Raw genomic sequence first — 20190 nt, forward strand, 5'->3', positions numbered from 1 at the left:
TCTGGCTCCGTTACTTTAGTCATTACTAATTACCACTTTCCTGTGAGGCCTTCTGTCTTAGCCTGTTTCTGCTAACAAAATACCTTAGTCTATTCCTATCACAAAATACCTTACACTGGGTAATTTATAAACCGTCCATAAATATCACTGCTGGTATTAAAAAGTGGGGTCTTTGGGAAGTGATTAGGTCAAAAGGGCTCAGCCCTTGTGAATAGGATTAATGCCCTTAGGCTTCAACATGTGAATTTTGGAGGGACACATGCATTCAAACCATAGCAGCTTCTCAGTCAGCATGTCTAAGAGTGCAAACCACACCCAAATAATTCATTTCCCCTTCCTGCTTTTAATTTTCTTCCTCACACTTACCACCATCTACCATATTCTATATTCTACTTATTTTTCTTATTTATGTATTATCGTTATCTATCACTAGGATATAAGTGAGTCGGGGTTTTTGTCTGTCTTGTTCATTGCTGTATTCCCCAGCATCTAAAACAATGCCCAATGTATAGTAGGCATTTAGCATATTTGTGGAATAAACGAATAGATAAGCACTCTGAGGTAGATATCATTATTATTATCCTACCAATAAGGAAAGACAAGTTCAGAGTGGTCAAGTAATTTCTGAAAGATCATAAACACCACCTCCCCCCATGAAATGAAAGAAAAAAGAAGAAAAAATTACCTTAAACATTAATTCTATTAATTTGGAAATAGGTTCAATTAGTGGACCATAGAGATATCATACTTTTCATGCATCCAACAAGCACATAGAGTCTCTCTGTCCTGTTCCTGTGTTTAGGGCAAGTTCCTGGGCTGGTGCTAAATGTTTTGTGACTAGCAGTATTCCTCCAAGAGTCCATCTATAGTGGTGTTCCTGAACCAAAAGACAACAGCAAATATATTCCAGGCAGGTAAAAAAACTCACTAATTACATTCAATTCCATAACAACAATAACTTCTATTTGTAAAGCTCTTAACGCTTTTTCAGTGTGCTTTCACATAGATTTAATTTAACGTCACCCTTGTGAAGCAGATTGTATCCGTGGTATCATCTCCATTTTACAACAGAGAAAACAGAAAACCAAAGCAGCTGTGTGATCTGCTCAAGATCATACACTCAAAAGTAGACAGCCCTGAAGCTAGAATTGGTGAAATAAGATAGACCTGGACCCAAGTCAGACAAACCTCGGTTCCCATCTGTATCTTACCTCTTCTAGTTGTGTGACTAGGGGAGGTTAATTAACTTCTCTGAGGCTCTGTTTCTATATCTACCAAATGGGGACCCTGTCCCATCACAAGCCTGTGGTGGGGTGTAAAGGTCGTGATGTCTGTAACACAGGAATCCTAGGAAGTGACAGGGCCATAATAGGAACACTTAATGTCACCTCTCATTCCTGCCCCTGACCTTGTCTCCGCTTTTCTCCCTGCCTACGCAATACTCTTCCAACCAGAACAACTATATGACTAGGAATGTAGACACATTTTTTACAGACTTATTTTAAAAACTGATACACATTTCAGTGAATTTATCAGTAACTCAGTCAGAGAATTCAAGGCCCCATAGGGTATTTCACAGCCTAAATGCCAGATGTACTTATAGGAGGCCAAAGCATGTGTGATTAAAGTTGGGAACAGCTCCTGACTTTCTCAAATAAAATCTAAGATACTGTGGTTTAGTTGAAAGCCTCCTGTGAGAAGTATTTTTCACTATAAAAATGCAGTTCTTTGGTAGCAGGTTACAGTAGTCTTAATGGGTTCCAAATGAACTGTCAGTTTTATAGTTCATTGAGCAGACTCATTTTGATATTAATTGGTGTTTTCTCATCTTTCACCTACAGTGTTTATATGCATAGTATACCTCTCAATAAAACAAGCTTAACAGCAGGGATGTGGTACCACAGCATTGGTAACAATGTTTAGTTAAAAGCATAAAGTTCATTACAAGCATAAAGCATTATTAGTTGGCAAACACTGAGGCCATTTTGAAAAGCCAAAGGATTCCCATAATGGTTGCCAAAATCCAATTCCACTGCTGAATTCTCTGGAGTGCCTTTTATTTCTCTGGTGCAGTGAAGATGTATATGCCTATCACTATACACACAACCTGGTATACAGTATACATGTGAGATCCATTGACAGGTTTAAAGGGACTTTGCTATGTTAGCCTAATGGTCAACAGTAACAAATGCAAACTAGTATTTTCACTGTTTCTGATTACTTTAATACATCACTCTTAAGACAGCAGCAAATATGACCCCGAAGGGAGCAACTACATTAAGGAATGAAGCAAAAGCCATCAACTTTGTTATGTTTAAACCTTAATTTTTGCTTGTGAACATGGACAAGGCTCATCAGACTTTATGCTTGACATGACTTTAAGCTAGGTCAACTGGGCCCAGGACTCCCTCTCTGTAACTCCTTAGATCCATCTTAGGCCCACAGCCTGCCCCACGTGTCTGACCACAAACATTTCTTGCCTTATCTTTTCCCTTATTGTGATATCTGAACAGCTTGTTACATTTTAAGACCCTGCCTTCTTCTTTTCAGAGGCACCGTCTTAGCTCTTCCTCCTCTCTGAAAAACTCAAGACTTGCTACAAGGTGCCATCATTGAAACAGAGAGCCTCACCACGCACCAAATCTACCAGTGCCTTGATCTTGAAATTTCCAGCCTCTAGAACTAAAAAACAAACTTCTATTGTTTGAAATTACTCAACCTGAGGTTTTGTGTTATAGCAGCAGGAACAGACTAAGACATTTACTTATATCCAAACTTGTATTATTTTTTATTTGACAACAGTAATACTTGATTGATGTCTCCTCTTATTTAGAATCTAGGACTCACGGGTTACTTAATTAACCAAGAGCACAAAAGCTAAGTGGAGCACTCACCACTATTTTTGGGTTAATGTTTCGGATTCATCAACAGGCTCTAACCTAGCTGAAAAGAGAAATTGTACCTGACTTTGTTCATCTTTTTGCCTCGGCATCTAGAACAATATCAAGCACAGAGTAGACACTCAGTTTATGCCTGCTGAATAAATTAGAAAATGCCTTTCAAGCAATAATGTGTATTCATTGTTTGTCATGTTTTTTGTGCTTGAAATAAATCATGAGCCAAACAAGCAAAAACTCTTGCCCTTATGGAGCTTATACTGTAAGAAAATAAGCATAATAAATTTTTTAAATGTGTAGTATGGTAAATGATACATGCTATGCTAGGGGAAGGGAAGCAAACAGGATGATAAGGATCAGGAATTGGGGTGCAGGGATGGAATGTGTTGCTATTTTAAATGGAATGGCCAGGGTAGGCCTGGAGGGAAAAGTGACAATTAAAGACCTGATGGAGGTGAGGAATTTACCTATCCAAACACATGGGAGAAGAGTTTTCCAGATAGGAGGAAGAGCTGGTGCAAAGGCCCTAAGGTGAGAGCGTTCTTAATTGAAGAACAGGAAGGAGACTAGGATGGCTGGAGCACAGTGAATGCGAGAGTGGTAGGAGATGAGACTATCAAGAGGCTGGATCACAGAAGAACTCATAGATCTTTGTAAGGTTATGGCTTTTTACTCTGAATGAAATGGAGAACTGGCACAAGTTTTGCACAGACCATAATACAGAGGAGTATGTATACTGTACATACTCCATACTTGAAAATGCAAGTATGGTCTGACTTGCATTTTCAAAGGACCACTGTGACTGTTGTGTTTAGAATAAACTAGAGGGACAAAAGGGAAGAGCAGCAGGGAGACTAGTTAGGAGGCTCTTGCAATAACCCAAGTGAGATAGAGTCATGGCTCTGGCCAAAGTGATTGCTGTAGAGGTGGAGATAAGTGGTTAGAGTCTGGATATAGTTTTGAGATAAAACCAACGTATTTTTGGATGCTCATGCCTACTTGTTAATATTTATATATGTTGAAACAGAATTATGGTTATCCCTATAATAGCATGCCTTTCCTTTGCATTTCAACTTGAGAAGAGAAAAGGATACGGTGCAGTGGGAATTGACATAAAATCTTGGTTATGTTTGTGGAAACTATTGAGCATGTAAATGTTAGCTAAGATGCAGGTCAAGGTAGAAGAAAAAAAAATTCTTAAGATTGAGAACTTTGCTGTTGAACGATGCACTAAAGGGTCTAGGCATTTGAGCTGAGCCCAGCTTCTGCTCTAGCAGCCAAATAAGCTAAGTTTCCTGAAGCACTTTTTCCCTTGGATCGGGGTCTTAGTACCTACATTTTAACTGCTCCTCTTCTTGTCTCCTACTTGGTGTCCTATTCTCCCTTGGTACTCCCCTTACCATTCTCTGAGTATGTATAATCCCAATTTGAGATTCATCTGTGGCTTCATTTTCAGACTTTTGTATGAAAGAAACTTCTTTTTGAAAAATCCAACTTCACATGTTTTATTTAATAACATCACCGGCAATTAGGAACACACTTGGGGGAAGGGAGGCAGAGTTGAATGGATTGCTGTGTGGAAGGAGAGTGCAGGAGGTTAAGCACTGTAGGGAAAATTCCTCTATGTGATGTCTCCTCAAAATGCCCTACGCCTGGGCCATTTGACTCTAGTCTTAGCTGTGCTCTGACCTTCCAGGGCTGGAAGGGCCAGTGAAGAACAGCCTCATGTAGTCTGTTCATTCAGGCACCCTCCTTTAAGAAATGAGCTGACAGAAGATCTCCAGTTCTAAGATTTATGCTTGGTGGGGAACAGTAATGCATTTCAATGAGAAATGATAGATCCCAAAACATCTCTTTTTTTCATTACACTGAGGTACAAAGTTACTATATTTATTAGATTTTTTTTAAAAGTCATAAACCATTTAGAGCCATTATCTTACAGTCAGTTTTGGAAATGTCATACAAGACTTCCATAGGTATAAATTAATATGCAATCTTAACATCAAATGAAAGGTTTAGGCTCCCCAGTGAGAAACAAAGTCATATTTTAGTAGAACACCACATAGATTTCCAAGTGTCTTAGTTTTCTCACTGGAATTGCAATTTTTCACCCAGAATGCAACATAATTCTTTGACAATAGAGGGACCAAAACCTAGTCTCTCTCTGTATAATCTTCTATAGGGTGTGTATACAGTATGCATATTTGGATATATTTTCATTTCTGTTATTTCACTGAATTCAGCAATAACTCTGTCATGGAAGTCTCATTACTCGCATTTTACAGGTGAAGAAACTGAGGCTGAGAGAATTGTAAGTGACTTGGTAAGAGTGTAAAAGAGATAATAAGTGGTAGAACCAGAGGAGAACACAGAACTGCCTGACTCTAAATTAGTGCCATCAAGTTCTGTGGGGTGATTCAGGATTCAGTAAATTTATTTTTATAATACATGTCACGCACACAGCCAGACGTGGTACCTCACACCTGTAATCCCAGTACTTTGGGAGGCCTAGGTGGGCGAGTCACTTGAGGTCAGGAGTTCAAGACCAGCCTGGCCAACATGGTGAAACCCTGTCTCTACTAAAAATACAAAAATTAGCTGAGTGTGGTGGTGGGCACCTGTAATCCCAGCTACTTGGGAGGCTGAGGCGGGAGAATCGCTTGAGCCCAGGAGGCGGAGGTTGCAGTGAGTAGAGATTGTGCCATTGCACTCCAGCCTGGGTGACAGAGTGAGACTCTGTCTCAAAAAAAAAAAAAAAAAAAAAATATATATATATATATATACACACACACACACACACACACACACATATATATATATATATCATGCACACGTCACTTCATAGACCCCAACACAATTACCATGATGACACTTGGCAGCAGAGGGCTTCTAAGAGAGTGAGCAGAGGATCTTCTGTTTGCCTCCCCAGCTGCACTCAGCACCCTTCCCCACTCTGATCTGTGCCCCAGGAGGCTGACCTGAACAGACCAAATCGTCATCAAAACTTCCTTTGCTCTCTGCCCTTCCACTGGGTTTGGCCAACAGGCAGCACAATCAGGAGACCACAGGGAGGCAAGAAGGCAAGGCGGAGTTCTGTGTTCCTTCAGTTTCTTTTTGGCAGGTTGCCCCAGACGGTCTGCATCCTTCAGACAGAGACCACAGCTCCTCCGGGGGAGTGCTCGCTGTCTCTAGACACTGACAACCTCTGCACCTCCCCTCTTCTCCGGATAAGAATGGGAAGAGTACATGTCAGTGTTTAGCCTTCAGCTTCTGCACTACCCATAGTAGCTTCTCTACATTTTGGCCCTACTTTCCTAAATAATTTCTTTATTAAACTCTACAAATTATCCAATTTGAGGTACCATCTGTTTCCTGCTGAGACCCTGACTGACTCAAGGGGCTCCTTGTTGATTTTGCTATCACAACGGGGATTGGTAACTAAATTCCTCTGGAAAATAATTCCTAAGCAAATGCTCCATTAATGAGAAAATCAAGCTGATGTTGATGCAGAGGATACAAAGTCAAATGGAGCAGTCATGCGAGCTTCACTAATGTGAAGGATCCTGCCAGGGTTTGACTGACGAGGTAGAGTAGTCACCTGTGAGAGAACCAGTTCTAACAAGAGCAGAGTGATCAGTCGATTCATGTCTGCCTCACCCACATGCCCAAGACAACTGGCCAATGTCTCCTATTAGGAGAGGCAGAGGACCACATAGTAATAATATTAACATGAATGTTAATTATACCAGCAGGTCTCTCATGCATGCTAATTATTAATTAACATAATTGATAGATAAGGCTTTTGAGGATCAGAGAGCTTAAGTAACTCAATCATACACACACAGCAAGTAGAAGAGCCAGGATGTGGACCGAGCTCTGTCTTTCTGTGAAGCTCATTAGAGAGGACTCGTGAGCCCTAAAGCATGCCGGAACCCTGGTTTCACTGACTCTGGTGTGGCCTTTGTTTCTGACACTGGTTCCCACCCTGGTTGGGTTTCTGGTTCATATTTGTTACTTGTATTCCCCTTACCTCACAATGTGGCTTCAGTACTCTATAATTATCATTTCCATGATGGATACCCTCCTTTCATTCAGCTCAGTTCCACAATGGCCCCAAAATACAGTACCTGCTCTCTAGAAGTTGTGTTTTGGTTTTGGTTTGGCTTTTCCTAAGCCAACATTGTTGAAAACCAACAAAAATCTCTATGAGGCTCAAACCTTATTCTTTGAAAATCCATTTTCTTTCCAAGAAAGAAATTATCCAGAAGAGAATTACACCAAGGAGGAGTAATAGATAACAAACAGCTTTTAATAGTAATAGATCTAAACCCTTAGAAGCTCAACTTAGTGACCAGAATTTACCTGAAGTCCTTAAAAACTACCAACCCCTAAAATTGACCTGCAATGGTCAAATATTAGAACTTCAGAACTTACAGAGTTCTGAAGATTTAGAACAAGGCTCATACAAAAAAATAAGAAAATTCCAAAACCATCCAAATCCAAATCATCACTTTTCTCACTAGCCTGCTCATCTCTGAAAAAGGGCTGTTGCTGTTTTGTTTTGCATTCATCTATAGAGAACTTTGAAATTACCACTAAAAATTCCAAAATTAGCAAATAACAATTTTCTGATATTTTTCAAATAGGGGAGCAGTGATGCAAGTCTCGGTCATGTGTTCCTTTGTTTTTTTTTTTTTTTTTTTGAGATGGAGTCTCGCTCTGTCGCCCAGGCTGGAGTGCAGTGGCACGATCTCGACTCACTGCAAGCTCCGCCTCCCGGGTTCACGCCATTCTCCTGCCTCAGCCTCCCGAGTAGCTGGGACTACAGGCGCCCACAACCGTGCCCGGCTAATTTTTTGTATTTTTAGTAGAGACGGGGTTTCACCGTGGTCTCGATCTCCTGACCTTGTGATCCGCCCGCCTCGGCCTCCCAAAGTGCTGGGATTACAGGCGTGAGCCACCGCGCCCGGCTCCTTTGGGTTCTTTTCTGCAGATTGCCCTTTGTCGTGCTCATTGTTGAGGTCCAGCCCCAGCTGAGGTTCAAGGGGAGTGGGTGGATGTGGGCCAGGGAGCTGCAAGAGCACAAGAGAGACAGCAGGTAAATGAGACGTGGCTTTTTTCAGCAGCTCCTTCACAGTGTCACTGTTACATTTATACACCACACAACAATAGTGGCTGAGAGCCAGCTGGTGAACTTTTCTATGTTATGTCTATAAGGCGATGATTGTATAAGACATGGGACTGTGCGCTTGTGCCCCAATGCCACTGAGTCATCTAGGCTGTTTACCTCGGCCTATGCCTGCTGCCCTATGCCTGCATGGCTGCAGCACAGCCATTTTCCTTACACCCCGTATGGTCTTCATCCTTCAAACAGAAACCACAGCTTCCCTAGGGAAGCTCTCACTGTCTCTAGATAGAGATAACGTCTCTACTCCATCCCTTCTCAGGGTAAGGGTAAGCTCCTTACTAGTATCTACAATCTCTAAGACCTAGAAATTTGTAAATGAGTAATAAATCCTAGGCCTTGAGATAAATCATCTGAAAAGATACTGTCTGCCTCAAACATTGCATTTCTGCACTAGAATTAGAATGAGATGTTAATGATAAAAGGGACTTCTCAGGAGTTTCATACAAGAATTATATTTTCTCCTTTTGATTCTCATTGAAACACACACACACACACATTTTATTCCCTTGCTTTCTGATTTTTCTGATGTCAGATGCACCTGTGGAGCTAATTGAAAATGCTAAATTTTCAGTCTCTATCCTAGGCCTTTAATCAGAATGCTTCACAGGTGTCTCTAATTCCAATTGTTTAGTAACAGTGACATGACCACCTGAAGGCAAGGTGGCCATTTTCCCTAAACAACTTTCATAATCCTTTTCTCTGAGTATTCTGATAGCTTTGGCTGAAAAATCAAGTCCACGAAAATAAAAGCAAAATATTCCACTTTGATCCATACACTCAAAGCCTGAAAGAAAAGTTATAATCAGAAGTCATTACTAACAACAGCATCTTGCGTCTGTCTGCAGCCTTACCCTTTTCACAGCTCTTTCATACCTATTATCTCACCTGATCCCCACAATAACCCTGGTTGGCTTGGAGGATTTACAGCAGAGCTTTCTCATTGGGGAATATGTGCTAATGTCAGAGGAAAAGATAGACATTACCCATCATCAAAATTATCTTGGAAAACACCCTCCAAAAACACAGTTTGTTAAAGACCAGTATAATGCCATCTTTCAATAAGCGTGACACAGTATTAGAAGAGGGGGCTGTTTCTTTGATGAAACATCCAATCAGAAAGTTAGTTGTGTTAAGGAGCCATATTATTAGGAAAATATATGTGTGCACATTTTATGCACACGCACACATAAAATTCTGTACCAGAGTCATACAGCTTATGTGGACTATTTACACCCTATATAGGATGCAGCAATTGAAGCAATGGAGACCCACTGGAGTAACATCACATTCATACCTCCCACGTCATGCTGACCTCATGGTTTATGCTCACTGAGTGGAATGTGAATGGAGCCATTCACACTATTTAGATTCTCTCTATCCTCCTCTCTTCCTTCTTCTCTCCCTGCAAAGTCCATATCGTTATAACACCTATATGGTGCAAATTCCACTGTGCCTCCAATTTACATATGAAGAAATGAGGCTATTCATGCCAAAGAAACTTTATGAGGTTTTGAGTAGCAGCTGACCTCTTACTATTGCAGACACGGGAGGTGACCATTGATACTAGGACTTCACCATTAATGATCTGAAAGGGAGTGGACTTAGCATGGGAGAGCACTCCTCTGCACTACGCACATTGACATAGATTTGTATTTACTTCTTCCTCATAGCAGCTCTGTAATAAAGGTATTATAACTACCATTTCCCCAAAGGAGGAAAATGGGTGCAGAGACATAAATGGTGGAACCAGCAGTGAAGTCCATGTCTCTCTGAGGCCCCCACTGCAAACCTTGGCTGTGAGTTACTGAGCTGGGGGCGGGTATGCTCTTTGAAACATACTTCAGTGTATCTATACACTAACATCCAGGCCACCACCTGACAAGAGTGGGGATGGTTCAGGAATTGCCAGTAGACCAGCTGGAAGGACTTTCACTGCTATTGATCTGTACAAATCCTTTGTACTAAATGTTGGGAGACCTCCAGTTCAAAAATAGCCATTCTCCCTAGAGTTGCTCCTACAGTTTGGGGAATTTAAAAATCAATCTCTTGTTTTCCCCCCTGTAAAAGAAGAAATGTTGCGCTGCCTAACCATGTACCTCATTGGGAGGAGTTTCCAAAGATGTGTACCCACTGAAGTTCATAAACAACCTCCAAATGAACCAGCCAGTTTTGCATCAAGTACAGAGTATGTACTGCAGAACTCATAAATGGCATTTTGACAAAGTGCCAACTCTCCAGGGCTTCTCATTTCATTCCTGTGACAAAACTAAGCCATGCTCAGTTCCCTCTGATGTATGACTCCCATGAATTAAAGATGTTCCTTGACACTAATTCACCCTGCCTCTTTGACTGCCCACTGTGCCCTGTGCATTTGTCTTGAGAGTGGGTGAGTTCCTGAGGAGATAAGGTTCTCAAAGGAACTCTCTATTGATCACACTGTACGGGGTCACCTCATTAAGCAGTTGCTATCACCTACTAATGCAGCATCCCAGGTTCCAGTTAATGCCTGTAAGGGTTTTGTGGAGAATTTGGCAGCAGGGAATTTTGGCGCTCTCTCAAGCTCAAAACACAGTCTCTGAGAACATTTATGCTACTGAATAAAGAACATCTAGGTGACTAAGAGAAATTCATGATTCTCTCCAAGAAGATGATTTCCCAAAGCTTGCACTAATTAACCAATTAACAGGGGTGGGGACATCAATTTGATTGCTCTGAGTCCTCTACTAAGGATGAAAGTTTGAGATACGTGGAAAGAGACCCAGACTTAAAGTTGATATACTTGGATTTCTAATCATAGTCTGCCTCTACTTAGCTGTGTGTCTGGGCCAAGATACTTCATGTCTCTGTTCTTCAGCTTCTAGTTTATAAAAATAGATGAGTATCTTAGATAATTCTTTAGTAGTCACACAATTATATGATTTAAGTCCTTCTCCTGGGCTTTATTTTTGTGCTGTTCTCTAAACTATCCTTGTTAAGACTGGGTATGGTGGCTCATGCCTATAATCCCAGATGGGATTGGGAGGTCAAGGGAGGAAGGTCACATGAGGCCAGAGTTATAGCCCAGCCTGCACAACATAGCAAGACCCCATCTCTACAAAAAAGTTTGTTTTGTTTTGTTTTGTTTTTTAATTAGCTAGGTGTGATGGCATATGCCTATAGTCCTAGCTACTCGGGAGGCTAAGAGGCAGGAGTATCACTCAGGCCCCAGAGTTTGAGGCTTCAGTGAGCTATGATCATGTCACTATACTCCAGCCTGAGTGACAGAGTGAAATACTGTCTCTATGAAAATTTAAAAAATAAAGTATCCTTGGCCGGGCACAGTGGCTCACGCCTGTAATCCCAGCACTTTGGGAGGCCAAGGCGGGCGAATCACGAGGTCAGGGGATCGAGACCATCCTGGCTAACACAGTGAAACCCCATCTCAAAAATAATAATAATAATAAAGTAAAAAATAAAGTATCCTTATCAAGATGGTAGTGGGGTGAAATGACATTATATCAGGATACTTTTGGTTCATGATTTATCATCTTTTCAAAAGCATCAATTTTAAATTGTTTAATTTCTAGTTGCATTTAAAATGCAAAACATATTGTCTAATCAATACTGTGGCTGGGCACAGTGGCTCACACCTGTAATCCCAGCACTTTGGGAGAACAAAATAGGAAGATCACCTCAGGTCAGGAGTTTCAGACCAACCTAGCCAACATGGTGAAACCCCCATCTCTATTAAGAATACAAAAATTAGCAAGGCATGGTGACATGTACCTGTAGTCCCAGCTACTCAGGAGGCTGAGGTAGGAGAATCGTTTGACACAGGAAGCGGCAGTTGCAGTGAGCCGAGATTGTGCTACTGCACTCTAGCCTGAGCGACACATTGAGACTCTGTCACATACACACACACACACACAAATACTATGGTGAGTGGTGGTCATGGTTTGGGTATTGATAGTTAGGCTTAGCCAGAAAATCAACTGGATAAGAGATAATAGAAGTGTACTTAACTAACTAATGTTAATGCTCGAACATTGCTGTGCTTTATTCATTGCCTTGAAAATTGTCTTAGAAATAGAGTAAGAAATCTTCAATATCATCACTTTCGGAGGACACTTGCTTTCCAAAGGTGACTCTCTATTCCCGCCCACGCACCATTCTCATCTCATAATTCCTTCCTGCTTATTCCCTTCCAATTTACAGCTTATATTCAAGAAAATTCACTGACAGATAATATTTTTTTCAAGATGGCAGAAGACCCAAATCATATAAACAAGACATAAAATGGTCTAGCATAGCAACTAGCCCCATGCTGAGCCAAGGATATGCACTCAATAAATACTGATTGGCTGATTGATTGATCTAGTGCTGGGAATCTTTCTTCCTCTGTCCCACTGTGCTGAAAGGCCATGCACTTGATGTTTCCCATTTAAATGATCTGTGTCTCCATCCCCTGAATTGTAAAGTCCAGGTGACAGCATCCATCTCTAACATACTCTTCAGAATTTTATAGAAACTGATGGGATCATGCCTGCAAACTGTCCTGAGATCCTCAGAAAAAAGCCATACCACCCACAGAAAGGCCATGTGATTAGGAAGTGTTTATGTATGCAATGGGTGTCAGCATTTCCCAGGGACAACCTCAGGAAATTGGAGAGTCAAACATGCATACAAGCAAGAGTGCACTGGGGGAGGTTCATGCATTATGGATTTCTGACCAGCTATGAATAATACAGTGTTCAAATTTTAAAATGCAATAAGTAAACTACTAGATGCCATTAGTGTTATGCACATAAATTTTTTAACATTCTATGTAAATATCCCATAGTCACTTCATTTAATTGTGATCAAAGGAACATATGTCCTCAAATCTACTCTAAGCCAATGGAGGTAGTTTGGGGAAACATAGAGCTGAATGAGTTGAAGAGTAATTGCAAGCCCTACTGGGAGAATCCCAGATCTACTGAACTTTTCTAATCTAGCACTGATTTGTATGACTACAAAAGACACTGGCTACATTTAAATATTTTTGAAAGAATGGAGAGACATTATTTAAAAAGGAGAGAGCTAAATATATCAATTCAGACTCTTCAACCTGTTCTAAATTGCTAAAGCAAGTAGTTGAAACGTTGTAATGGATCTGCAGACCTTTACAGGAGAAAGGCCATCAGTTCCCAGAGATGCAAGAACCACCATCCAGAGAATGCCACGTGGCCCTCCCTCCCATGGGTCACTGTCTTAGTCTGTTTTCTGTTGCTATAACAGAATACCTGAGGCTGGGTAATCTATAGTGAACAGAAGTTTATTTGGCTCAGTTTTGGAGAGTTGGAAGTCTAAGAGCATGGTGGAAGCTTCTGGTAAGGGCTTTCATACTGCATTCTAACATGGCAGAAAAGCAGAGGGCAAGGGAACATGTGCAAAAGAGACAAAACATATGGGGAAGCCTCTGCTTTATAACAAAACACTCTTGCATGCGGTAATTAATCCAGTTCCATGCGAAATAATCCAGTCCTGAGAGGCATTAATACCTGCTCATCTTCACAACCCAAACATCTCTTAAAGCTGCCACCACCTCTCAACACCCTTATCCTGGGAATAAAATTTTAACACGAGTTTCATAGGAGACAACCCATATTCAAACCATTATAGTCACCAAGGAGAGATATGGAATTGCTGGATTAATTTCAGGCCCTAATCTTATCCTCAACTTCATGCTCAGAAACAGTGTTCCAACAATTATCAGACTTAATGTTACCTACTCAGACTAAAAGAGCCTCCAAGAAACTGTTATACACAACGAGAATGGCAGATTATAATTTTATGACGAGAACAAAACTGTCAAGCTGACAATATTTGCATTGGCCTAACCAGTATAGTTTCCCCTTATATGAAAAGCCAAAATGTTAGAAATTAGCTTCATCAGCTGAAACAAGAGTTGAAGAACTTTTTCCATAAAAGGCCAGATAGTTAATATCTTCGTCTTCATGGTCCATATGGCTGTGTGACAGCTACTCAACTGCAAGCCCGATTTGGCCTGTAGGCCATAGTTTGAAAAGTCTTATCCAGAAAAAAATGGAAGTTGATTATATTATTTAACGCTAAATGACACTAGGCTTGAATAGCTTTCTAGAAGGATATTACCACTGGATACTTACTCTCTTAAAATTTTCAAATTGGCTCAGGGTTAATTTCTTCTCTTTCTCTCCTCTTGGAGATATGCATGGCTGGCAATTTTCTTTTGGAATGAGCTATTCTTTCTTGTGCAACATCGACACTTCCTATCTTGTAGTTTAATTAAATAAAGAACACACACATTTTTAATCTTATAAACAAAATAGAAAACAAGGGATAGATAAGAAATGGTTCTGACTCTCTGAACGATTGTGATGGAATGATACCTGGGCCCAAGGTGAAACCACTCATACCAAGGACCCAGATTGCAGCTTGAGAAATCTTTGGCTCAGGCTTCACCCAGCATTACTGGTGCTCAGGTAACGACTCACTCCTTCTGTTCATTTTGATCTGGTCCAAGTGCTGGAGAAATTCCTGCATGGTCTTCCATCCCTCGAAAGTCAGAGGCAATAAACTTGTAGCAGTAAAACAGGAATTTGGTGGACAACAGACTAGAACAGCCTTTGTTTTGGTATGGTTTTGGTTGCAGAAATTGGGTCAGTACTGTAATTCCTGTCCAGGTTTCCTGGAGTTCAAGTTCTTCAGCAATCTGTGGTCCCTGGCACCATGCCTCTCCTCAGGCCTTTGGAGCTGCCAGTGCATTTTAACCCCCATTTCTCCATGGCTTTAGCATCTCTCATAGCTGACGAACTCTATCTGCTCCCTCAGCTCTCTGTGAGCCAAGTGGGAGAATGCTTTCCCTCTTTTGGCATGATGGCAATCTGTGCCCAGGCGTCTACAAATAGGCTATGGATGTCCTGAAATAATAGGCCATATTTTTTTATGTAGATGCATAGGTACATTTTTTTCCAGGAAAGACAGACAATTTTCCACAAATTCTCAAAGAGGTCAGTGACTCCCCCCACCAAACTTGAAACAATCACCTTGTAATTGATTCCCGTGGAAATGCATCAGATACAGATTTACTTATATGAATTCAACTGTATGCACACAGCAGAAAGAAAGATATCACAAAGAAGGAGAAATCACAATTAAATAATACATATATCCAACCACTTTTGTACCATGAGTACATACCCAAGGGTGAGCCTGAGATGCAGACATAAATCTGCAGTCTCCAACTGGGAATAAATGCTCAATGAGATTATAATATTTTTTCTAAGAAATACAAGAAGTATATTAAAGAACATTATTCCAGAAGGATATTCTCTCTGAGACTATGATCAATTCTGTCTTAGACCTAGAAAGAGGAAAATAATACACACTTTCTCCCAGAAGAGTCTGTATTCCTCCTTCCTCTCCCCTAGAGTCTTTTATTTTCTTGTCCCTTCACATTACCATGCCAATACCCTTTTCTTCTACCACCTCATTAGAAATACTGTCTTTGGAATTCCATAGACGGCATCGTTGACATCACTCCTGGCTGGAAAATACATAGTGTTTCCATTTTTTCTAGACTTGGGTTTAATTTACAAATCACAGCTAACATGCTGGAAGGGAAGCATGGACAGATGGAAATACAGCCTCAAGTTGAACATCAGCCCAAGCTCTCTGTCTAGCTACTTGGTACCTTTACAGAATCATTGCTCCTGCCCCCACATGATGAAACTTTTCACAGAACACAAAGCATCCATTCAAGCTAAACCCAGGGCTCTTGCAACCCACTTGAAAATAGCACAAGTTCAAGGGACTAGTAACGGTGAGTTTCCAGAAGAAATCACAACTCTGGAATTTCTCTTCTCAGATAAATTCCCAGAATTGATCTCTTCTCAGAATTTTTAGATAAAAGTCACGATATTATTCGAAATATTTAGCATTAAAAATAGCCTAGAATCCAAATCTATCATTCTATCCTGCAAAGCCAAATTCAAGTCTCGTCTCTTTCCTGAGGCCTTTCCTGAATCTTCTAACCCAAAGGATGTTTCCTTATGCTCTGAGCTCCATCAGCAATGGCCACATCGCTCACTTTTTCACTTAATCACATATAACCTTCTGTGATCACTTGTCCTATTGAGGTGCATAAATTTTAAGCTCAGAGAAGCCGAGGCCAAGGACATATATTGCCACTCTTTTACCTTCATTTTCTTTCTACCATTATACTTTTCACAGTATGTTCAAAATATAATAGCTGAATGAATGAGTGAATTATAGAAACTAAGAAATCACAGAAAATTGGAATCACACAGAAGTATTGTTCTCTGACAAAATAAAAAAATTTTAAAAACAGTACCAACTAAAGACAAGCCAGAAGCTTCTGAAGGTAAGAGAATGTCCTCTGAGAGCAAATTTCACTAATCCTCAAGCTTTACTCCTGACCTAGGAAGTCAATTAGCAAAGAAACAAACGGAGCCCCTAACAGCTAGCCTGCTAATAAGGCACACCAATAATGTTCTAGAGCAAAAAAGGCATGGACATAAATTTTTAATTTTAAATATAGATATTTAAAATGAGAGCTTAAGGGGGAAAAGAGCATGGATTTGCATGCAAGGCAACACAAGTGATAAGATCAGCACTGTTTTGTGGAGCTGGGAAGAGACTCTCCAGCATGTGAATAGGAAATACTCTGATCCCCTGGAAGGTGAGGTACAAACTGGGTGGGGCCAGGCAAAGAGATAGAGATGCTATGAAGGTCCAGCTCTACAGCACAAGGCAGCCCCAGCCACCCACCCTATAGGTGGCATGATGGATTGACGGCTGAAACAACTGAAAACAGCAATCAGAGTCACTGACTGGTGAGTAGTTCTCACCAATAGGACCCCAGCTGCAGAAGTGGGAGAAGTAGCAGCTTGGCTTGGCCAAGAAGGATAGACCACAGTGCCTTGGCTACAGAGGGAAATGTTAATGAGGCCATGAAGGAGAGAGCTGAGTCCTCTACCCTCACCCTTAAACACAGCCACAGGAACTCCAGCCTTGGTCTTGTATCTCCAGGATCTAGTGCAGTATCTCTGTCATAATAAGTGCTTAATAAATATTTGGGGAAGGGAAGGAGAGAGACAGATAGAAAAGGAGGGAAGGGGTGTGGCTAGTGGGAGCTCAAATAAAATGGTTTGAATGGTCCTTATGGTTACCCATAGGCCTTTATTCATCCTTCCCTTGGCTGTCTCAGACCTAGAAATGTCTATAATACTTCCATGGAAACATATATAGAACCAAAACAAAGAATTGCATCTGGAGAAATAAAGAGCAAAACTATCAATAAAGACATTCTTAACTATGTGTAGTTATTAAAGATATAACTATGTATAACCCAACCTGATGTGGAAAATTTAGGCATAATAAATACCAAGGAAATTGTGAATCTTTGAATCAGCCTATGATGACTCACTCAGTTTTTTAGAAAAATTCTCTCTCCATCCGGGAGACATTGTCAGCCTGTTTTTAAGCAGTCTTTTTAAACCTTTTATACTGGGAAGGGAAGGATGCATCAAATTATGTCACATGAGTACTTGGATTTTTTATTCATTGGGAGGCTTTTCAAATTATAAAAGCAGTCTATACATGTTTACAAGGTGAAACCATACAGAGTTCTATAAAGAGCTAATCATCACCCAGCACCACTGCAACCACCTCCACTCCATCTAACTCTCACCCCTTGTCCCAAACAGCATAGAATTAATAGGCTGGTATGTGTCACTTCATACCTTTAGACTCATTCATCTAAATGTACTCAAGCATTTATATAGAGAGAAGAATTTAGTCATTGCATTTTCCCTAAATAGTCTCATACTTTTAATATACAACTTGCTTTTTTCAACCTAACAATAGAGCATAAGCAATCTTACAATACAGACTAAATTATTTATACTTTATTCTAATTCTGTTATAAATGTACACAGAGAGACACAATTACACATAAATAGGATCAGAGCATATATGAAGTGGTATACAACCCTTATTCTATTCTGTTCAGTCTTTCTATTTTTTTTAATCCTTTTTCTATCATCTCCCTTTTTCTATCATCTCCTTCACTCCACCACCATTCAGGTATCTCATGTTAACAACTAGATATGCACTCCTCTGCACTTTTCATCATGGTCCTACAATACAAATAAATACATAAATATCATTCATTACAAGATGCACCATTTTGTTATATGCCACTGAGAAAGAGAAATTATCCAAACAAAAGAGTCTAATAGAAGCCCCTGACTTAAAGGCAGGAAAGGAAAGGGCCCTATCTCAGTGTCAGGTTAAACAAGAAGTAAGTCCTTCACAAAGAACAACAAGGAAAATTTCATGCCTCTACCTTGACAATGGGAGAAAGAAGAAAACAAATTCTCTCCTGAGAATTTGACCAGAAACTAATCATCACACAGATGTGGGGCATGAATTCACTTAACCAAAGAGTTCTCAAAAAAGGAAATCCTCACCAACAGAATTGATTTAAAGTGGCCTCAGTCTAATAAAGCCTTCTGCAGGTGACCCACAGAAGCAAACACAAATCCTCTCTAGAAGAACTTGACTTTGATGCTGACAGTGATTATGAGACCATTGTTTGTGAGATGAATTTGATTTGCAGAGAGTTAAAACATAGAGGGAAAGTATTAAATATAAGACATGCATAGACTTTGTGCCTATTTATTTTATAAAGGTGACTATTACATGTTTCTCTACATCTTACTATTGTCATTTAATAACAGCTTTCGAAATGTCTTCTAAGACAACAATATGGCCCGGTTCATTCTTTTTTAATGCCTGAATGATACTTCATAGATTGAATTAACTATAGTCTATAAAGCTGTTTTCCTATTTATTGATGTTTAGTTTTCTTTTTTTAACATGTATTCTTAGTATCTGGTTCTTTTCCTTTTGTGGAACGGTATCTTGGGAGTGGGTTAAGGGTCTGTATAATTTTTGACATCATTAGATGCTTCCCATAGTGTATGAGAGTATACTTCCCCCCATCCCCACCAGCAGTAGTTGTCACCATTTTTCACTTTTGCCAATCTTTTCTGAATCCACAAAGGCATCCCCTGCTCTCCTGTGCCTCAAGGAGGAATACCTAGAGGAGGGAAAGTGGGCTTTCACATCCAGTGTACCTCTTTCACATTCAGCCAGGAACTAGAGGCCAAGTCAAAGGCCGGTGTGCCTGTCCTTCTCAGGAGGAAACAAAGTCACATGAGTTCGCTGATCCTGTGAGCTGGGACAACCTTGGCCATTGCCCGTATCAGGAGGATAGACCTCTGCACAAAAGACTGAAGTCCACCATTAGCTTTAGGAAATACTTTGGGGTCCAAAGGAAGCCGAAAGCCACACTGGTCAGATGTATGCAAGACAGCATCAGCCAAAGAAAAGGATTTCTTAGGATATGCGTGCAATCTCCAATAAGAGAGAAAGTAATCGGCCCAAAATAATGAAAAGCCTGTTTAAAAGACAACATGTCAGTGAGGGTCCCAGACCACAGGCCTCTTTCACCATCTTTGACCACACGAATGAGATAGGAAATGATAAAGGAATGTCAATTGTAGTTCATAAATGAACATCCAACTTTCTCATCACTTAGTGCTATCATTTCCTTGCCCTTAATAGCCCCAGAAAGTCATCTGAGTTGCACAGAAGATATTTCCCAAGTCTCTGCTGCCACCCACAGTTTGAGGTGGAAACAGTGGTATAAAATTCTAGGAGCATGCATGAAAATTATGCTCTCAATTGACCTATATATGTATTGATATGCTACATTTGTATCGTTTTTAAAGTATGTATACTTATGCATGCATGTGCACGTGTGTGTGTGTGTGCGCACACACACACAGTGCCATTTGGTAGGTGGTGAATAAACAGGGTATCACTTAAGTTCAATTAAACTGACTGCAGGTTTGGCACTTTTCCACAGCAAGTAAATCAGTATTGTTGGAATTGAACTTGTCATTTAATTAAGCCTTGACATAAATGATCCGACGGCCTTCAGAGACATTTTTATGTCTAACTAAACCAGTTTGGATTGTCAGGGTAAAGAGACAGTACCTAAGAGGATGGAGATGT

The sequence above is a fragment of the Macaca thibetana genome, chromosome 9 (genome assembly GCF_024542745.1).
Source record: "Macaca thibetana thibetana isolate TM-01 chromosome 9, ASM2454274v1, whole genome shotgun sequence".
Taxonomy (NCBI): Eukaryota; Metazoa; Chordata; class Mammalia; order Primates; family Cercopithecidae; genus Macaca; species Macaca thibetana.